We start from the raw sequence: 21,860 nt of genomic DNA on the forward strand, positions 1-21,860 counted from the left end.
TGAATGCTCAGATCAGAAAGAAGTTTCACAGAATGCTTCTGTGTAGTTTATATTTGAATATATTCCTTTTTCCACTACTACGCTCTTAGCGCTCCAAATGTCCAGTTGCATTTTCAACAGCAAGTGTGTTCAGATCTGCTCAATCAAAAGTATGGTTTAACTCTGTTAACTGAATGCACAGATCAGAAAGAAGTTTCACCGAATGATTCTGTGTAGTTTATATTTGAAGACATTCCTTTTTCCACTATTACCCTCTTAGCGCTCCGAATCTCCACTTGCATTTTCTACAAAAAGAGTGTTTCATAACTGCTCAATCAAAAATATGTTTTATCTCTGTTAACTGAATTTACAGATCAGAAATAAGTTTCACAGAGTGCATCTGTGTAGTTTTTATTTGAAGATATTCTTTTTCCCAATGTAGGCCTCTTAGCGCTTAGCATGTCCAATTGCAGTTTCTACAGAAAGAGTGTTTCAGAACGGCTCAATCAAAAGTAAGGTTCAACTCTGTTAGTTGAATGCACAGAACAGAAAGAATTTTCACAGAATGCTACTGTGTAGTTTATATTTGAATATATTCCTTTTTCCACTATTACCCTCTTAGCGCTCCGAATGTCCACTTGCATTTTCTACAGAAAGAGTGTTCAGAACTGCGCAATCAAAAGTATGGTTTAACTCTGTTAGCTTAATGAACATATCAGAAATAAGTTTCACACAATGCTTCTGTGTAGTTTTTATTTGAAGATATTATTTTTCCCAATAGAGGCCTCTTAGCGCTCAAAATGTCCAGTTGCAGTTTCTACAGAAAGAGTGTTTCAGAAAGGCTCAATCAAAAGTAAGGTTCAACTCTGTTAGTTGAATGCACAGAACAGAAAGAAGTTTCATACAATGCTTCGGTGTAGTTTATATTTGAACATATACTTTTTCCACTATTACCCACTTAGCCCTACGAATGTCCAGTTGCATTTTCTACAGACAGAGTGTTTCAAAACTGCTCAATCAAAAGTATGGTTTAACTCTGTTAGCTGAATGCTCAGATCAGAAAGAAGTTTCACAGAATGCTTCTGTGTAGTTTATATTTGAATATATTCCTTTTTCCACTACTACTCTCTTAGCGCTCCAAATGTCCAGTTGCATTTTCTACAGAAAGAGTGTTCAGATCTGCTCAATCAAAAGTATGGTTTAACTCTGTTAGCTGAATGCACAGATCAGAAAGAAGTTTCTCAGAATGATTCTGTGTAGTTTATATTTGGAGACATCCCTTTTTCCACTATTACCCTCTTAGCGCTCCGAATCTCCACTTGCATTTTCTACAGAAAGAGTGTTTCAGAACGGCTCAATCAAAACTAAGGTTCAACTCTTTTAGTTGAACAAACAGAACAGAAAGAAGTTTCACACAATTCTTCTGTGTAGTTTTTATTTGTAGACATTCTTTTTCCCAATATAGGCCTCTTAGCGCTCAGAATGTCCAATTGCAGTTTCTACAGAAAGAGTGTTTCAGAACGGCTCAATCAAAAGTAAGGTTCAACTCTGTTAGTTGAATGCACAGAACAGAAAGAAGTTTCATACAATGCTTCTGTGTAGTTTATATTTGAACATATTCTTTTTTCCACTATTACCCACTTAGCGCTACGAATGTCCAGTTGCATTTTCTACAGACAGAGTGTTTCAAAACTGCTCAATCAAAAGTATGGTTTAACTCTGTTAGCTGAATGCTCAGATCAGAAAGAAGTTTCACAGAATGCTTCTGTGTAGTTTATATTTGAATATATTCCTTTTTCCACTACTACGCTCTTAGCGCTCCAAATGTCCAGTTGCATTTTCAACAGCAAGTGTGTTCAGATCTGCTCAATCAAAAGTATGGTTTAACTCTGTTAGCTGAATGCACAGATCAGAAAGAAGTTTCACCGAATGATTCTGTGTAGTTTATATTTGAAGACATTCCTTTTTCCACTATTACCCTCTTAGCGCTCCGAATCTCCACTTGCATTTTCTACAAAAAGAGTGTTTCATAACTGCTCAATCAAAAATATGTTTTATCTCTGTTAACTGAATTTACAGATCAGAAATAAGTTTCACAGAGTGCATCTGTGTAGTTTTTATTTGAAGATATTCTTTTTCCCAATGTAGGCCTCTTAGCGCTTAGCGTGTCCAATTGCAGTTTCTACAGAAAGAGTGTTTCAGAACGGCTCAATCAAAAGTAAGGTTCAACTCTGTTAGTTGAATGCACAGAACAGAAAGAATTTTCACAGAATGCTACTGTGTAGTTTATATTTGAATATATTCCTTTTTCCACTATTACCCTCTTAGCGCTCCGAATGTCCACTTGCATTTTCTACAGAAAGAGTGTTCAGAACTGCGCAATCAAAAGTATGGTTTAACTCTGTTAGCTTAATGAACATATCAGAAATAAGTTTCACACAATGCTTCTGTGTAGTTTTTATTTGAAGATATTATTTTTCCCAATAGAGTCCTCTTAGCGCTCAGAATGTCCAATTGCAGTTTCTACAGAAAGAGTGTTTCAGAAAGGCTCAATCAAAAGTAAGGTTCAACTCTGTTAGTTGAATGCACAGAACAGAAAGAAGTTTCATACAATGCTTCTGTGTAGTCTATATTTGAACATATTCTTTTTTCCACTATTACCCACTTAGCGCTACGAATGTCCAGTTGCATTTTCTACAGACAGAGTGTTTCAAAACTGCTCCATCAAAAGTATGGTTTAACTCTGTTAGCTGAATGCTCAGATCAGAAAGAAGTTTCACAGAATGCTTCTGTGTAGTTTATATTTGAATATATTCCTTTTTCCACTACTACTCTCTTAGCGCTCCAAATGTCCAGTTGCATTTTCTACAGAAAGAGTGTTCAGATCTGCTCAATCAAAAGTATGGTTTAACTCTGTTAGCTGAATGCACAGATCAGAAAGAAGTTTCACAGAATGATTCTGTGTAGTTTATTTTTGGAGACATTCCTTTTTCCACTATTACCCTCTTAGCGCTCCGAATCTCCACTTGCATTTTCTACAGAAAGACTGTTACAGAACGGCTCAATCAAAACTAAGGTTCAACTCTTTTAGTTGAACAAACAGAACAGAAAGAAGTTTCACACAATTCTTCTGTGTAGTTTTTATTTGTAGACATTCTTTTTCCCAATATAGGCCTCTTAGCGCTCAGAATGTCCAATTGCAGTTTCTACAGAAAGAGTGTTTCAGAACGGCTCAATCAAAAGTAAGGTTCAACTCTGTTAGTTGAATGCACAGAACAGAATGAAGTTTCATACAATGCTTCTGTGTAGTTTATATTTGAACATATTCTTTTTTCCACTATTACCCACTTAGCGCTACGAATGTCCAGTTGCATTTTCTACAGACAGAGTGTTTCAAAACTGCTCAATCAAAAGTATGGTTTAACTCTGTTAGCTGAATGCTCAGATCAGAAAGAAGTTTCACAGAATGCTTCTGTGTAGTTTATATTTGAATATATTCCTTTTTCCACTACTACGCTCTTAGCGCTCCAAATGTCCAGTTGCATTTTCAACAGAAAGACTGTTCAGATCTGCTCAATCAAAAGTATGGTTTAACTCTGTTAGCTGAATGCACAGATCAGAAAGAAGTTTCACCGAATGATTCTGTGTAGTTTATATTTGAAGACATTCCTTTTTCCACTATGACCCTCTTAGCGCTCCGAATCTCCACTTGCATTTTCTACAAAAAGAGTGTTTCATAACTGCTCAATCAAAAATATGTTTTATCTCTGTTAACTGAATTTACAGATCAGAAATAAGTTTCACAGAATGCATCTGTGTAGTTTTTATTTGAAGATATTCTTTTTCCCAATGTAGGCCTCTTAGCGCTAAGCATGTCCAATTGCAGTTTCTACAGAAAGAGTGTTTCAGAAAGGCTCAATCAAAAGTAAGGTTCAACTCTGTTAGTTGAATGCACAGAACAGAAAGAAGTTTCATACAATGCTTCTGTGTAGTTTATATTTGAACATATTCTTTTTTCCACTATTACCCACTTAGCGCTACGAATGTCCAGTTGCATTTTCTACAGACAGAGTGTTTCAAAACTGCTCAATCAAAAGTATGGTTTAACTCTGTTAGCTGAATGCTCAGATCAGAAAGAAGTTTCACAGAATGCTTCTGTGTAGTTTATATTTGAATATATTCCTTTTTCCACTACTACTCTCTTAGCGCTCCAAATGTCCAGTTGCATTTTCTACAGAAAGAGTGTTCAGATCTGCTCAATCAAAAGTATGGTTTAACTCTGTTAGCTGAATGCACAGATCAGAAAGAAGTTTCACAGAATGATTCTGTGTAGTTTATTTTTGGAGACATTCCTTTTTCCACTATTACCCTCTTAGCGCTCCGAATCTCCACTTGCATTTTCTACAGAAAGACTGTTACAGAACGGCTCAATCAAAACTAAGGTTCAACTCTTTTAGTTGAACAAACAGAACAGAAAGAAGTTTCACACAATTCTTCTGTGTAGTTTTTATTTGTAGACATTCTTTTTCCCAATATAGGCCTCTTAGCGCTCAAAATGTCCAATTGCAGTTTCTACAGAAAGAGTTTTTCAGAACGGCTCAATCAAAAGTAAGGTTCAACTCTGTTAGTTGAATGCACAGAACAGAATGAAGTTTCATACAATGCTTCTGTGTAGTTTATATTTGAACATATTCTTTTTTCCACTATTACCCACTTAGCGCTACGAATGTCCAGTTGCATTTTCTACAGACAGAGTGTTTCAAAACTGCTCAATCAAATGTATGGTTTAACTCTGTTAGCTGAATGCTCAGATCAGAAAGAAGTTTCACAGAATGCTTCTGTGTAGTTTATATTTGAATATATTCCTTTTTCCACTACTACGCTCTTAGCGCTCCAAATGTCCAGTTGCATTTTCAACAGAAAGACTGTTCAGATCTGCTCAATCAAAAGTATGGTTTAACTCTGTTAGCTGAATGCACAGATCAGAAAGAAGTTTCACCGAATGATTCTGTGTAGTTTATATTTGAAGACATTCCTTTTTCCACTATCACCCTCTTAGCGCTCCGAATCTCCACTTGCATTTTCTACAAAAAGAGTGTTTCATAACTGCTCAATCAAAAATATGTTTTATCTCTGTTAACTGAATTTACAGATCAGAAATAAGTTTCACAGAATGCATCTGTGTAGTTTTTATTTGAAGATATTCTTTTTCCCAATGTAGGCCTCTTAGCGCTAAGCATGTCCAATTGCAGTTTCTACAGAAAGAGTGTTTCAGAACGGCTCAATCAAAAGTAAGGTTCAACTCTTTTAGTTGAATGCACAGAAGAGAAAGAATTTTCACAGAATGCTACTGTGTAGTTTATATTTGAATATATTCCTTTTTCCACTATTACCCTCTTAGCGCTCCGAATGTCCACTTGCATTTTCTACAGAAAGAGTGTTCAGAACTGCGCAATCAAAAGTATGGTTTAACTCTGTTAGCTTAATGAACATATCAGAAATAAGTTTCACACAATGCTTCTGTGTAGTTTTTATTTGAAGATATTATTTTTCCCAATAGAAGCCTCTTAGCGCTCAGAATGTCCAATTGCAGTTTCTACAGAAAGAGTGTTTCAGAACGGCTCAATCAAAAGTAAGGTTCAACTCTGTTAGTTGAATGCACAGAACAGAAAGTATTTTCACAGAATGCTACTGTGTAGTTTATATTTGAATATATTCCTTTTTCCACTATTACCCTCTTAGCGCTCCGAAAGTCCACTTGCATTTTCTACAGAAAGAGTGTTCAGAACTGCGCAATCAAAAGTATGGTTTAACTCTGTTAGCTTAATGAACATATCAGAAATAAGTTTCACACAATGCTTCTGTGTAGTTTTTATTTGAAGATATTATTTTTCCCAATATAGGCCTCTTAGCGCTCAGAATGTATAATTGCAGTTTCTACAGAAAGAGTGTTTCAGAAAGGCTCAATCAAAAGTAAGGTTCAACTCTGTTAGTTGAATGCACAGAACAGAAAGAAGTTTCATACAATGCTACTGTGTAGTTTATATTTGAACATATTCTTTTTTACACTATTACCCACTTAGCGCTACGAATGTCCAGTTGCATTTTCTACAGACAGAGTGTTTCAAAACTGCTCAATCAAAAGTATGGTTTAACTCTGTTAGCTGAATGCTCAGATCGGAAAGAAGTTTCACAGAATGCTTCCGTGTAGTTTATATTTGAATATATTCCTTTTTCCACTACTATGCTCTTAGCGCTCCAAATGTCCAGTTGCAATTTCAACAGAAAGAGTGTTCAGATCTGCTCAATCAAAAGTATGGTTTAACTCTGTTAGCTGAATGCACAGATCAGAAAGAAGTTTCACCGAATGATTCTGTGTAGTTTATATTTGAAGACATTCCTTTTTCCACTATTACCCTCTTAGCGCTCCGAATCTCCACTTGCATTTTCTACAAAAAGAGTGTTTCATAACTGCTCAATCAAAAATATGTTTTATCTCTGTTAACTGAATTTACAGATCAGAAATAAGTTTCACAGAATGCATCTGTGTAGTTTTTATTTGAAGATATTCTTTTTCCCAATGTAGGCCTCTTAGCGCTTAGCATGTCCAATTGCAGTTTCTACAGAAAGAGTGTTTCAGAACGGCTCAATCAAAATAAGGTTCAACTCTGTTAGTTGAATGCACAGAACAGAAAGAATTTTCACAGAATGCTACTGTGTAGTTTATATTTGAATATATTCCTTTTTCCACTATTACCCTCTTAGCGCTCTGAATGTCCACTTGCATTTTCTACAGAAAGAGTGTTCAGAACTGCGCAATCAAAAGTATGGTTTAACTCTGTTAGCTTAATGAACATATCAGAAATAAGTTTCACACAATGCTTCTGTGTAGTTTTTATTTGAAGATATTATTTTTCCCAATAGAGGCCTCTTAGCGCTCAGAATGTCCAATTGCAGTTTCTACAGAAAGAGTGTTTCAGAAAGGCTCAATCAAAAGTAAGGTTCAACTCTGTTAGTTGAATGCACAGAACAGAAAGAAGTTTCATACAATGCTTCGGTGTAGTTTATATTTGAACATATACTTTTTCCACTATTACCCACTTAGCCCTACGAATGTCCAGTTGCATTTTCTACAGACAGAGTGTTTCAAAACTGCTCAATCAAAAGTATGGTTTAACTCTGTTAGCTGAATGCTCAGATCAGAAAGAAGTTTCACAGAATGCTTCTGTGTAGTTTATATTTGAATATATTCCTTTTTCCACTACTACTCTCTTAGCGCTCCAAATGTCCAGTTGCATTTTCTACAGAAAGAGTGTTCAGATCTGCTCAATCAAAGTATGGTTTAACTCTGTTAGCTGAATGCACAGATCAGAAAGAAGATTCTCAGAATGATTCTGTGTAGTTTATATTTGGAGACATCCCTTTTTCCACTATTACCCTCTTAGCGCTCCGAATCTCCACTTGCATTTTCTACAGAAAGAGTGTTTCAGAACGGCTCAATCAAAACTAAGGTTCAACTCTTTTAGTTGAACAAACAGAACAGAAAGAAGTTTCACACAATTCTTCTGTGTAGTTTTTATTTGTAGACATTCTTTTTCCCAATATAGGCCTCTTAGCGCTCAGAATGTCCAATTGCAGTTTCTACAGAAAGAGTGTTTCAGAACGGCTCAATCAAAAGTAAGGTTCAACTCTGTTAGTTGAATGCACAGAACAGAAAGAAGTTTCATACAATGCTTCTGTGTAGTTTATATTTGAACATATTCTTTTTTCCACTATTACCCACTTAGCGCTACGAATGTCCAGTTGCATTTTCTACAGACAGAGTGTTTCAAAACTGCTCAATCAAAAGTATGGTTTAACTCTGTTAGCTGAATGCTCAGATCAGAAAGAAGTTTCACAGAATGCTTCTGTGTAGTTTATATTTGAATATATTCCTTTTTCCACTACTACGCTCTTAGCGCTCCAAATGTCCAGTTGCATTTTCAACAGCAAGAGTGTTCAGATCTGCTCAATCAAAAGTATGGTTTAACTCTGTTAGCTGAATGCACAGATCAGAAAGAAGTTTCACCGAATGATTCTGTGTAGTTTATATTTGAAGACATTCCTTTTTCCACTATTACCCTCTTAGCGCTCCGAATCTCCACTTGCATTTTCTACAAAAAGAGTGTTTCATAACTGCTCAATCAAAAATATGTTTTATCTCTGTTAACTGAATTTACAGATCAGAAATAAGTTTCACAGAGTGCATCTGTGTAGTTTTTATTTGAAGATATTCTTTTTCCCAATGTAGGCCTCTTAGCGCTTAGCATGTCCAATTGCAGTTTCTACAGAAAGAGTGTTTCAGAACGGCTCAATCAAAAGTAAGGTTCAACTCTGTTAGTTGAATGCACAGAAGAGAAAGAATTTTCACAGAATGCTACTGTGTAGTTTATATTTGAATATATTCCTTTTTCCACTATTACCCTCTTAGCGCTCCGAATGTCCACTTGCATTTTCTACAGAAAGAGTGTTCAGAACTGCACAATCAAAAGTATGGTTTAACTCTGTTAGCTTAATGAACATATCAGAAATAAGTTTCACACAATGCTTCTGTGTAGTTTTTATTTGAAGATATTATTTTTCCCAATAGAGTCCTCTTAGCGCTCAGAATGTCCAATTGCAGTTTCTACAGAAAGAGTGTTTCAGAAAGGCTCAATCAAAAGTAAGGTTCAACTCTGTTAGTTGAATGCACAGAACAGAAAAAAGTTTCATACAATGCTTCTGTGTAGTCTATATTTGAACATATTCTTTTTTCCACTATTACCCACTTAGCGCTACGTATGTCCAGTTGCATTTTCTACAGACAGAGTGTTTCAAAACTGCTCCATCAAAAGTATGGTTTAACTCTGTTAGCTGAATGCTCAGATCAGAAAGAAGTTTCACAGAATGCTTCTGTGTAGTTTATATTTGAATATATTCCTTTTTCCACTACTACTCTCTTAGCGCTCCAAATGTCCAGTTGCATTTTCTACAGAAAGAGTGTTCAGATCTGCTCAATCAAAAGTATGGTTTAACTCTGTTAGCTGAATGCACAGATCAGAAAGAAGTTTCACAGAATGATTCTGTGTAGTTTATTTTTGGAGACATTCCTTTTTCCACTATTACCCTCTTAGCGCTCCGAATCTCCACTTGCATTTTCTACAGAAAGACTGTTACAGAACGGCTCAATCAAAACTAAGGTTCAACTCTTTTAGTTGAACAAACAGAACAGAAAGAAGTTTCACACAATTCTTCTGTGTAGTTTTTATTTGTAGACATTCTTTTTCCCAATATAGGCCTCTTAGCGCTCAGAATGTCCAATTGCAGTTTCTACAGAAAGAGTGTTTGAGAACGGCTCAATCAAAAGTAAGGTTCAACTCTGTTAGTTGAATGCACAGAACAGAATGAAGTTTCATACAATGCTTCTGTGTAGTTTATATTTGAACATAATCTTTTTTCCACTATTACCCACTTAGCGCTACGAATGTCCAGTTGCATTTTCTACAGACAGAGTGTTTCAAAACTGCTCAATCAAAAGTATGGTTTAACTCTGTTAGCTGAATGCTCAGATCAGAAAGAAGTTTCACAGAATGCTTCTGTGTAGTTTATATTTGAATATATTCCTTTTTCCACTACTACGCTCTTAGCGCTCCAAATGTCCAGTTGCATTTTCAACAGAAAGACTGTTCAGATCTGCTCAATCAAAAGTATGGTTTAACTCTGTTAGCTGAATGCACAGATCAGAAAGAAGTTTCACCGAATGATTCTGTGTAGTTTATATTTGAAGACATTCCTTTTTCCACTATCACCCTCTTAGCGCTCCGAATCTCCACTTGCATTTTCTACAAAAAGAGTGTTTCATAACTGCTCAATCAAAAATATGTTTTATCTCTGTTAACTGAATTTACAGATCAGAAATAAGTTTCACAGAATGCATCTGTGTAGTTTTTATTTGAAGATATTCTTTTTCCCAATGTAGGCCTCTTAGCGCTAAGCATGTCCAATTGCAGTTTCTACAGAAAGAGTGTTTCAGAAAGGCTCAATCAAAAGTAAGGTTCAACTCTGTTAGTTGAATGCACAGAACAGAAAGAAGTTTCATACAATGCTTCTGTGTAGTTTATATTTGAACATATTCTTTTTTCCACTATTACCCACTTAGCGCTACGAATGTCCAGTTGCATTTTCTACAGACAGAGTGTTTCAAAACTGCTCAATCAAAAGTATGGTTTAACTCTGTTAGCTGAATGCTCAGATCAGAAAGAAGTTTCACAGAATGCTTCTGTGTAGTTTATATTTGAATATATTCCTTTTTCCACTACTACTCTCTTAGCGCTCCAAATGTCCAGTTGCATTTTCTACAGAAAGAGTGTTCAGATCTGCTCAATCAAAAGTATGGTTTAACTCTGTTAGCTGAATGCACAGATCAGAAAGAAGTTTCACAGAATGATTCTGTGTAGTTTATTTTTGGAGACATTCCTTTTTCCACTATTACCCTCTTAGCGCTCCGAATCTCCACTTGCATTTTCTACAGAAAGACTGTTACAGAACGGCTCAATCAAAACTAAGGTTCAACTCTTTTAGTTGAACAAACAGAACAGAAAGAAGTTTCACACAATTCTTCTGTGTAGTTTTTATTTGTAGACATTCTTTTTCCCAATATAGGCCTCTTAGCGCTCAAAATGTCCAATTGCAGTTTCTACAGAAAGAGTGTTTCAGAACGGCTCAATCAAAAGTAAGGTTCAACTCTGTTAGTTGAATGCACAGAACAGAATGAAGTTTCATACAATGCTTCTGTGTAGTTTATATTTGAACATATTCTTTTTTCCACTATTACCCACTTAGCGCTACGAATGTCCAGTTGCATTTTCTACAGACAGAGTGTTTCAAAACTGCTCAATCAAATGTATGGTTTAACTCTGTTAGCTGAATGCTCAGATCAGAAAGAAGTTTCACAGAATGCTTCTGTGTAGTTTATATTTGAATATATTCCTTTTTCCACTACTACGCTCTTAGCGCTCCAAATGTCCAGTTGCATTTTCAACAGAAAGACTGTTCAGATCTGCTCAATCAAAAGTATGGTTTAACTCTGTTAGCTGAATGCACAGATCAGAAAGAAGTTTCACCGAATGATTCTGTGTAGTTTATATTTGAAGACATTCCTTTTTCCACTATCACCCTCTTAGCGCTCCGAATCTCCACTTGCATTTTCTACAAAAAGAGTGTTTCATAACTGCTCAATCAAAAATATGTTTTATCTCTGTTAACTGAATTTACAGATCAGAAATAAGTTTCACAGAATGCATCTGTGTAGTTTTTATTTGAAGATATTCTTTTTCCCAATGTAGGCCTCTTAGCGCTAAGCATGTCCAATTGCAGTTTCTACAGAAAGAGTGTTTCAGAACGGCTCAATCAAAAGTAAGGTTCAACTCTTTTAGTTGAATGCACAGAAGAGAAAGAATTTTCACAGAATGCTACTGTGTAGTTTATATTTGAATATATTCCTTTTTCCACTATTACCCTCTTAGCGCTCCGAATGTCCACTTGCATTTTCTACAGAAAGAGTGTTCAGAACTGCGCAATCAAAAGTATGGTTTAACTCTGTTAGCTTAATGAACATATCAGAAATAAGTTTCACACAATGCTTCTGTGTAGTTTTTATTTGAAGATATTATTTTTCCCAATAGAAGCCTCTTAGCGCTCAGAATGTCCAATTGCAGTTTCTACAGAAAGAGTGTTTCAGAACGGCTCAATCAAAAGTAAGGTTCAACTCTGTTAGTTGAATGCACAGAACAGAAAGTATTTTCACAGAATGCTACTGTGTAGTTTATATTTGAATATATTCCTTTTTCCACTATTACCCTCTTAGCGCTCCGAAAGTCCACTTGCATTTTCTACAGAAAGAGTGTTCAGAACTGCGCAATCAAAAGTATGGTTTAACTCTGTTAGCTTAATGAACATATCAGAAATAAGTTTCACACAATGCTTCTGTGTAGTTTTTATTTGAAGATATTATTTTTCCCAATATAGGCCTCTTAGCGCTCAGAATGTATAATTGCAGTTTCTACAGAAAGAGTGTTTCAGAAAGGCTCAATCAAAAGTAAGGTTCAACTCTGTTAGTTGAATGCACAGAACAGAAAGAAGTTTCATACAATGCTACTGTGTAGTTTATATTTGAACATATTCTTTTTTACACTATTACCCACTTAGCGCTACGAATGTCCAGTTGCATTTTCTACAGACAGAGTGTTTCAAAACTGCTCAATCAAAAGTATGGTTTAACTCTGTTAGCTGAATGCTCAGATCGGAAAGAAGTTTCACAGAATGCTTCCGTGTAGTTTATATTTGAATATATTCCTTTTTCCACTACTATGCTCTTAGCGCTCCAAATGTCCAGTTGCAATTTCAACAGAAAGAGTGTTCAGATCTGCTCAATCAAAAGTATGGTTTAACTCTGTTAGCTGAATGCACAGATCAGAAAGAAGTTTCACCGAATGATTCTGTGTAGTTTATATTTGAAGACATTCCTTTTTCCACTATTACCCTCTTAGCGCTCCGAATCTCCACTTGCATTTTCTACAAAAAGAGTGTTTCATAACTGCTCAATCAAAAATATGTTTTATCTCTGTTAACTGAATTTACAGATCAGAAATAAGTTTCACAGAATGCATCTGTGTAGTTTTTATTTGAAGATATTCTTTTTCCCAATGTAGGCCTCTTAGCGCTTAGCATGTCCAATTGCAGTTTCTACAGAAAGAGTGTTTCAGAACGGCTCAATCAAAATAAGGTTCAACTCTGTTAGTTGAATGCACAGAACAGAAAGAATTTTCACAGAATGCTACTGTGTAGTTTATATTTGAATATATTCCTTTTTCCACTATTACCCTCTTAGCGCTCTGAATGTCCACTTGCATTTTCTACAGAAAGAGTGTTCAGAACTGCGCAATCAAAAGTATGGTTTAACTCTGTTAGCTTAATGAACATATCAGAAATAAGTTTCACACAATGCTTCTGTGTAGTTTTTATTTGAAGATATTATTTTTCCCAATAGAGGCCTCTTAGCGCTCAGAATGTCCAATTGCAGTTTCTACAGAAAGAGTGTTTCAGAAAGGCTCAATCAAAAGTAAGGTTCAACTCTGTTAGTTGAATGCACAGAACAGAAAGAAGTTTCATACAATGCTTCGGTGTAGTTTATATTTGAACATATACTTTTTCCACTATTACCCACTTAGCCCTACGAATGTCCAGTTGCATTTTCTACAGACAGAGTGTTTCAAAACTGCTCAATCAAAAGTATGGTTTAACTCTGTTAGCTGAATGCTCAGATCAGAAAGAAGTTTCACAGAATGCTTCTGTGTAGTTTATATTTGAATATATTCCTTTTTCCACTACTACTCTCTTAGCGCTCCAAATGTCCAGTTGCATTTTCTACAGAAAGAGTGTTCAGATCTGCTCAATCAAAAGTATGGTTTAACTCTGTTAGCTGAATGCACAGATCAGAAAGAAGTTTCTCAGAATGATTCTGTGTAGTTTATATTTGGAGACATCCCTTTTTCCACTATTACCCTCTTAGCGCTCCGAATCTCCACTTGCATTTTCTACAGAAAGAGTGTTTCAGAACGGCTCAATCAAAACTAAGGTTCAACTCTTTTAGTTGAACAAACAGAACAGAAAGAAGTTTCACACAATTCTTCTGTGTAGTTTTTATTTGTAGACATTCTTTTTCCCAATATAGGCCTCTTAGCGCTCAGAATGTCCAATTGCAGTTTCTACATAAAGAGTGTTTCAGAAAGGCTCAATCAAAAGTAAGGTTCAACTCTGTTAGTTGAATGCACAGAACAGAAAGAAGTTTCATACAATGCTACTGTGTAGTTTATATTTGAACATATTCTTTTTTCCACTATTACCCACTTAGCGCTACGAATGTCCAGTTGCATTTTCTACAGACAGAGTGTTTCAAAACTGCTCAATCAAAAGTATGGTTTCACTCTGTTAGCTGAATGCTCAGATCAGAAAGAAGTTTCACAGAATGCTTCTGTGTAGTTTATATTTGAATATATTCTTTTTTCCACTACTACTCTCTTAGCGCTCCAAATGTCCAGTTGCATTTTCTACAGAAAGAGTGTTCAGATCTGCTCAATCAAAAGTATGGTTTAACTCTGTTAGCTGAATGCACAGATCAGAAAGAAGTTTCACAGAATGATTCGGTGTAGTTTATATTTGGAGACATTCCTTTTTCCACTATTACCCTCTTAGCGCTCCGAATCTCCACTTGCATTTTCTACAGAAAGAGTGTTTCAGAACGGCTCAATCAAAACTAAGGTTCAACTCTTTTAGTTGAACAAACAGAACAGAAAGAAGTTTCACACAATTCTTCTGTGTAGTTTTTATTTGTAGACATTCTTTTTCCCAATATAGTCCTCCTAGCTCTCAGAATGTCCAATTGCAGATTCTACAGAAAGAGTGTTTCAGAACGGCTCAATCAAAAGTAAGGTTCAACTCTGTTAGTTGAATGCACAGAACAGAAAGAAGTTTCATACAATGCTTCTGTGTAGTTTATATTTGAACATATTCTTTTTTCCACTATTACCCACTTAGCGCTACGAATGTCCAGTTGCATTTTCTACAGACAGAGTGTTTCAAAACTGCTCAATCAAAAGTATGGTTTAACTCTGTTAGCTGAATGCTCAGATCAGAAAGAAGTTTCACAGAATGCTTCTGTGTAGTTTATATTTGAATATATTCCTTTTTCCACTACTACACTCTTAGCGCTCCAAATGTCCAGTTGCATTTTCTACAGAAAGAGTGTTCAGATCTGCTCAATCAAAAGTATGGTTTAACTCTGTTAGCTGAATGCACAGATCAGAAAGAAGTTTCACCGAATGATTCTGTGTAGTTTATATTTGAAGACATTCCTTTTTCCACTATTACCCTCTTAGCGCTCCGAATCTCCACTTGCATTTTCTACAAAAAGAGTGTTTCATAACTGCTCAATCAAAAATATGTTTTATCTCTGTTAACTGAAATTACAGATCAGAAATAAGTTTCACAGAATGCATCTGTGTAGTTTTTATTTGAAGATATTCTTTTTCCCAATGTAGGCCTCTTAGCGCTTAGCATGTCCAATTGCAGTTTCTACAGAAAGAGTGTTTCAGAACGGCTCAATCAAAAGTAAGGTTCAACTCTGTTAGTTGAATGCACAGAACAGAAAGAATTTTCACAGAATGCTACTGTGTAGTTTATATTTGAATATATTCCTTTTTCCACTATTACCCTCTTAGCGCTCCGAATGTCCACTTGCATTTTCTACAGAAAGAGTGTTCAGAACTGCGCAATCAAAAGTATGGTTTAACTCTGTTAGCTTAATGAACATATCAGAAATAAGTTTCACACAATGCTTCTGTGTAGTTTTTATTTGAAGATATTATTTTTCCCAATAGAGGCCTCTTAGCGCTCAGAATGTCCAATTGCAGTTTCTACATAAAGAGTGTTTCAGAAAGGCTCAATCAAAAGTAAGGTTCAACTCTGTTAGTTGAATGCACAGAACAGAAAGAAGTTTCATACAATGCTTCTGTGTAGTTTATATTTGAACATATTCTTTTTTCCACTATTACCCACTTAGCGCTACGAATGTCCAGTTGCATTTTCTACAGACAGAGTGTTTCAAAACTGCTCAATCAAAAGTATGGTTTAACTCTGTTAGCTGAATGCTCAGATCAGAAAGAAGTTTCACAGAATGCTTCTGTGTAGTTTATATTTGAATATATTCCTTTTTCCACTACTACTCCCTTAGCGCTCCAAATGTCCAGTTGCATTTTCTACAGAAAGAGTGTTCAGATCTGCTCAATCAAAAGTATGGTTTAACTCTGTTAGCTGAATGCACAGATCAGAAAGAAGTTTCACAGAATGATTCTGTGTAGTTTATATTTGGAGACATTCCTTTTTCCACTATTACCCTCTTAGCGCTCCGAATCTCCACTTGCATTTTCTACATAAAGAGTGTTTCAGAACGGCTCAATCAAAACTAAGGTTCAACTCTTTTAGTTGAACAAACAGAACAGAAAGAAGTTTCACACAATTCTTCTGTGTAGTTTTTATTTGTAGACATTCTTTTTCCCAATATAGGCCTCTTAGCTCTCAGAATGTCCAATTGCAGTTTCTACAGAAAGAGTGTTTCAGAACGGCTCAATCAAAAGTAAGGTTCAACTCTGTTAGTTGAATGCACAGAACAGAAAGAAGTTTCATACAATGCTTCTGTGTAGTTTATATTTGAACATATTCTTTTTTCCACTATTACCCACTTAGCTCTACGAATGTCCAGTTGCATTTTCTACAGACAGAGTGTTTCAAAACTGCTCAATCAAAAGTATGGTTTAACTCTGTTAGCTGAATGCTCAGATCAGAAAGAAGTTTCACAGAATGCTTCTGTGTAGTTTATATTTGAATATATTCCTTTTTCCACTACTACACTCTTAGCGCTCCAAATGTCCAGTTGCATTTTCTACAGAAAGAGTGTTCAGATCTGCTCAATCAAAAGTATGTTTTAACTCTGTTAGCTGAATGCACAGATCAGAAAGAAGTTTCACCGAATGATTCTGTGTAGTTTATATTTGAAGACATTCCTTTTTCCACTATTACCCTCTTAGCGCTCCGAATCTCTAATTGCATTTTCTACAAAAAGAGTGTTTCATAACTGCTCAATCAAAAATATGTTTTATCTCTGTTAACTGAAATTACGGATCAGAAATAAGTTTCACAGAATGCATCTGTGTAGTTTTTATTTGAAGATATTCTTTTTCCCAATGTAGGCCTCTTAGCGCTTAGCATGTCCAATTGCAGTTTCTACAGAAAGAGTGTTTCAGAACCGCTCAATCAAAAGTAAGGTTCAACTCTGTTAGTTGAATGCACAGAACAGAAAGAATTTTCACAGAATGCTACTGTGTAGTTTATATTTGAATATATTCCTTTTTCCACTATTACCCTCTTAGCGCTCCGAATGTCCACTTGCATTTTCTACAGAAAGAGTGTTCAGAACTGCGCAATCAAAAGTATGGTTTAACTCTGTTAGCTTAATGAACATATCAGAAATAAGTTTCACACAATGCTTCTGTGTAGTTTTTATTTGAAGATATTATTTTTCCCAATAGAGGCCTCTTAGCGCTCAGAATGTCCAATTGCAGTTTCTACATAAAGAGTGTTTCAGAAAGGCTCAATCAAAAGTAAGGTTCAACTCTGTTAGTTGAATGCACAGAACAGAAAGAAGTTTCATACAATGCTTCTGTGTAGTTTATATTTGAACATATTCTTTTTTCCACTATTACCCACTTAGCGCTACGAATGTCCAGTTGCATTTTCTACAGACAGAGTGTTTCAAAACTGCTCAATAAAAAGTATGGTTTAACTCTGTTAGCTGAATGCTCAGATCAGAAAGAAGTTTCACAGAATGCTTCTGTGTAGTTTATATTTGAATATATTCCTTTTTCCACTACTACTCCCTTAGCGCTCCAAATGTCCAGTTGCATTTTCTACAGAAAGAGTGTTCAGATCTGCTCAATCAAAAGTATGGTTTAACTCTGTTAGCTGAATGCACAGATCAGAAAGAAGTTTCACAGAATGATTCTGTGTAGTTTATATTTGGAGACATTCCTTTTTCCACTATTACCCTCTTAGCGCTCCGAATCTCCACTTGCATTTTCTACATAAAGAGTGTTTCAGAACGGCTCAATCAAAACTAAGGTTCAACTCTTTTAGTTGAACAAACAGAACAGAAAGAAGTTTCACACAATTCTTCTGTGTAGTTTTTATTTGTAGACATTCTTTTTCCCAATATAGGCCTCTTAGCTCTCAGAATGTCCAATTGCAGTTTCTACAGAAAGAGTGTTTCAGAACGGCTCAATCAAAAGTAAGGTTCAACTCTGTTAGTTGAATGCACAGAACAGAAAGTAGTTTCATACAATGCTTCTGTGTAGTTTATATTTGAACATATTCTTTTTTCCACTATTACCCACTTAGCGCTACGAATGTCCAGTTGCATTTTCTACAGACAGAGTGTTTCAAAACTGCTCAATCAAAAGTATGGTTTAACTCTGTTAGCTGAATGCTCAGATCAGAAAGAAGTTTCACAGAATGCTTCTGTGTAGTTTATATTTGAATATATTCCTTTTTCCACTACTACGCTCTTAGCGCTCCAAATGTCCAGTTGCATTTTCTACAGAAAGAGTGTTCAGATCTGCTCAATGAAAAGTATGGTTTAACTCTGTTAGCTGAATGCACAGATCAGAAAAAGTTTCACCGAATGATTCTGTGTAGTTTATATTTGAAGACATTCCTTTTTCCACTATTACCCTCTTAGCGCTCCGAATCTCCACTTGCATTTTCTACAGAAAGAGTGTCTCAGAACGGCTCAATCAAAACTAAGGTTCAACTCTTTTAGTTGAACAAACAGAACAGAAAGAAGTTTCACACAATTCTTCTGTGTAGTTTTTATTTGTAGACATTCTTTTTCCCCATATAGGCCTCTTAACGCTCAGAATGTCCAATTGCAGTTTCTACAGAAAGAGTGTTTCAGAACGGCTCAATCCAAAGTAAGGTTCAACTCTGTTAGTTGAATGCACAGAACAGAAAGTATTTTCACAGAATGCTACTGTGTAGATTATATTTGAATATATTCCTTTTTCCACTATTACCCTCTTAGCGCTCCGAATGTCCACTTGCATTTTCTACAGAAAGAGTGTTCAGAACTGCGCAATCAAAAGTTTGGTTTAACTCTGTTACCTTAATGAACATATCAGAAATAAGTTTCACACAATTCTTCTGTGTAGTTTTTATTTGAAGTTATTATTTTTCCCAATGTAGGCCTCTTAGCGCTTAGCATGTCCAATTGCAGTTTCTACAGAAAGAGTGTTTCAGAACGGCTCAATCAAAAGTAAGGTTCAACTCTGTTAGTTGAATGCACAGAACAGAAAGAAGTTTCATACAATGCTTCTGTGTAGTTTATATTTGAACATATTCTTTTTTCCACTATTACCCACTTAGCGCTACGAATGTCCAGTTGCATTTTCTACAGACAGAGTGTTTCAAACCTGCTCAATCAAAAGTATGGTTTAACTCTGTTAGCTGAATGCTCAGATCAGAAAGAAGTTTCACAGAATGCTTCTGTGTAGTTTATATTTGATTATATTCCTTTTTCCACTACTACTCTCTTAGCGCTCCAAATGTCCAGTTGCATTTTCTACAGAAAGAGTGTTCAGATCTGCTCAATTAAAAGTATGGTTTAACTCTGTTAGCTGAATGCACAGATCAGAAAGAAGTTTCACAGAATGATTCTGTGTAGTTTATATTTGGAGACATTCCTTTTTCCACTATTACCCTCTTAGCGCTCCGAATCTCCACTTGCATTTTCTACAGAAAGAGTGTTTCAGAACGGCTCAATCAAAACTAAGGTTCAACTCTTTTAGTTGAACAAACAGAACAGAAAGAAGTTTCACACAATTCTTCTGTGTAGTTTTTATTTGTAGACATTCTTTTTCCCAATATAGGCCTCTTAGCGCTCAGAATGTCCAATTGCAGTTTCTACAGAAAGAGTGTTTCAGAACGGCTCAATCAAAAGTAAGGTTCAACTCTGTTAGTTGAATGCACAGAACAGAAAGATGTTTCGTACAATGCTTCTGTGTAGTTTATATTTGAACATATTCTTTTTTCCACTATTACCCACTTAGCGCTAAGAATGTCCAGTTGCATTTTCTACAGACAGAGTGTTTCAAAACTGCTCAATCAAAGTATGGTTTAACTCTGTTAGCTGTATGCTCAGATCAGAAAGAAGTTTCACAGAATGCTTCTGTGTAGTTTATATTTGAATATATTCCTTTTTCCACTACTACGCTCTTAGCGCTCCAAATGTACAGTTGCATTTTCAACAGAAAGAGTGTTCAGATCTGCTCAATCAAAAGTATGGTTTAACTCTGTTAGCTGAATGCACAGATCAGAAAGAAGTTTCACCGAATGATTGTGTGTAGTTTATATTTGAAGACATTCCTTTTTCCACTATTACCCTCTTAGCGCTCCGAATCTCCACTTGCATTTTCTACAAAAAGAGTGTTTCATAACTGCTCAATCAAAAATATGTTTTATCTCTGTTAACTGAAATTACAGATCAGAAATAAGTTTCACAGAATGCATCTGTGTAGTTTTTATTTGAAGATATTCTTTTTCCCAATGTAGGCCTCTTAGCGCTTAGCATGTCCAATTGCAGTTTCTACAGAAAGAGTGTTTCAGAACGGCTCAATCAAAAGTAAGGTTCAACTCTGTTAGTTGAATGCACAGAACAGAAAGAATTTTCACAGAATGCTACTGTGTAGTTTATATTTGAATATATTCCTTTTTCCACTATTACCCTCTTAGCGCTCCGAATGTCCACTTGCATTTTCTACAGAAAGAGTGTTCAGAACTGCGCAATCAAAAGTATGGTTTAACTCTGTTAGCTTAATGAACATATCAGAAATAAGTTTCACACAATGCTTCTGTGTAGTTTTTATTTGAAGATATTATTTTTCCCAATAGAGGCCTCTTAGCGCTCAGAATGTCCAATTGCAGTTTCTACAGAAAGAGTGTTTCAGAAAGGCTCAATCAAATGTAAGGTTCAACTCTGTTAGTTGAATGCACAGAACAGAAAGAAGTTTCATACAATGCTTCTGTGTAGTTTATATTTGAACATATTCTTTTTTCCACTATTACCCACTTAGCGCTACGAATGTCCAGTTGCATTTTCTACAGACAGAGTGTTTCAAAACTGCTCAATCATAAGTATGGTTTAACTCTGTTAGCTGAATGCTCAGATCAGAAAGAAGTTTCACAGAATGCTTCTGTGTAGTTTATATTTGAATATATTCCTTTTTCCACTACTACTCTCTTAGCTCTCCAAATGTCCAGTTGCATTTTCTACAGAAAGAGTGTTCAGATCTGCTCAATCAAAAGTATGGTTTAACTCTGTTAGCTGAATGCACAGATCAGAAAGAAGTTTCACAGAATGATTCTGTGTAGTTTATATTTGGAGACATTCCTTTTTCCACTATTACCCTCTTAGCGCTCCGAAACTCCACTTGCATTTTCTACAGAAAAAGTGTTTCAGAACGACTCAATCAAAACTAAGGTTCAACTCTTTTAGTTGAACAAACAGAACAGAAAGAAGTTTCACACAATTCTTCTGTGTAGTTTTTATTTGTAGACATTCTTTTACCCAATATAGGCCCCTTAGCGCTCAGAATGTCCAGTTGCAGTTTCTACAGAAAGAGTGTTTCAGAACGGCTCAATCAAAAGTAAGGTTCAACTCTCTTAGTTGAATGCACAGAACAGAAAGAAGTTTCATACAATGCTTCTGTGTAGTTTATATTTGAACATATTCTTTTTTCCACTATTACCCACTTAGCGCTACGAATGTCCAGTTGCATTTTCTACAGACAGAGTGTTTCAAAACTGCTCAATCAAAAGTATGGTTTAACTCTGTTAGCTGAATGCTCAGATCAGAAAGAAGTTTCACAGAATGCTTCTGTGTAGTTTATATTTGAGTATGTTCCTTTTTCCACTACTACACTCTTAGCGCTCCAAATGTCCAGTTGCATTTTCTACAGAAAGAGTGTTCAGATCTGCTCAATCAAAAGTATGTTTTAACTCTGTTAGCTGAATGCACAGATCAGAAAGAAGTTTCACCGAATGATTCTGTGTAGTTTATATTTGAAGACATTCCTTTTTCCACTATTACCCTCTTAGCGCTCCGAATCTCTAATTGCATTTTCTACAAAAAGAGTGTTTCATAACTGCTCAATCAAAAATATGTTTTATCTCTGTTAACTGAAATTACGGATCAGAAA

The sequence above is a fragment of the Symphalangus syndactylus genome, chromosome 6, assembly GCF_028878055.3.
Source record: "Symphalangus syndactylus isolate Jambi chromosome 6, NHGRI_mSymSyn1-v2.1_pri, whole genome shotgun sequence".
Classification (NCBI taxonomy): Eukaryota; Metazoa; Chordata; class Mammalia; order Primates; family Hylobatidae; genus Symphalangus; species Symphalangus syndactylus.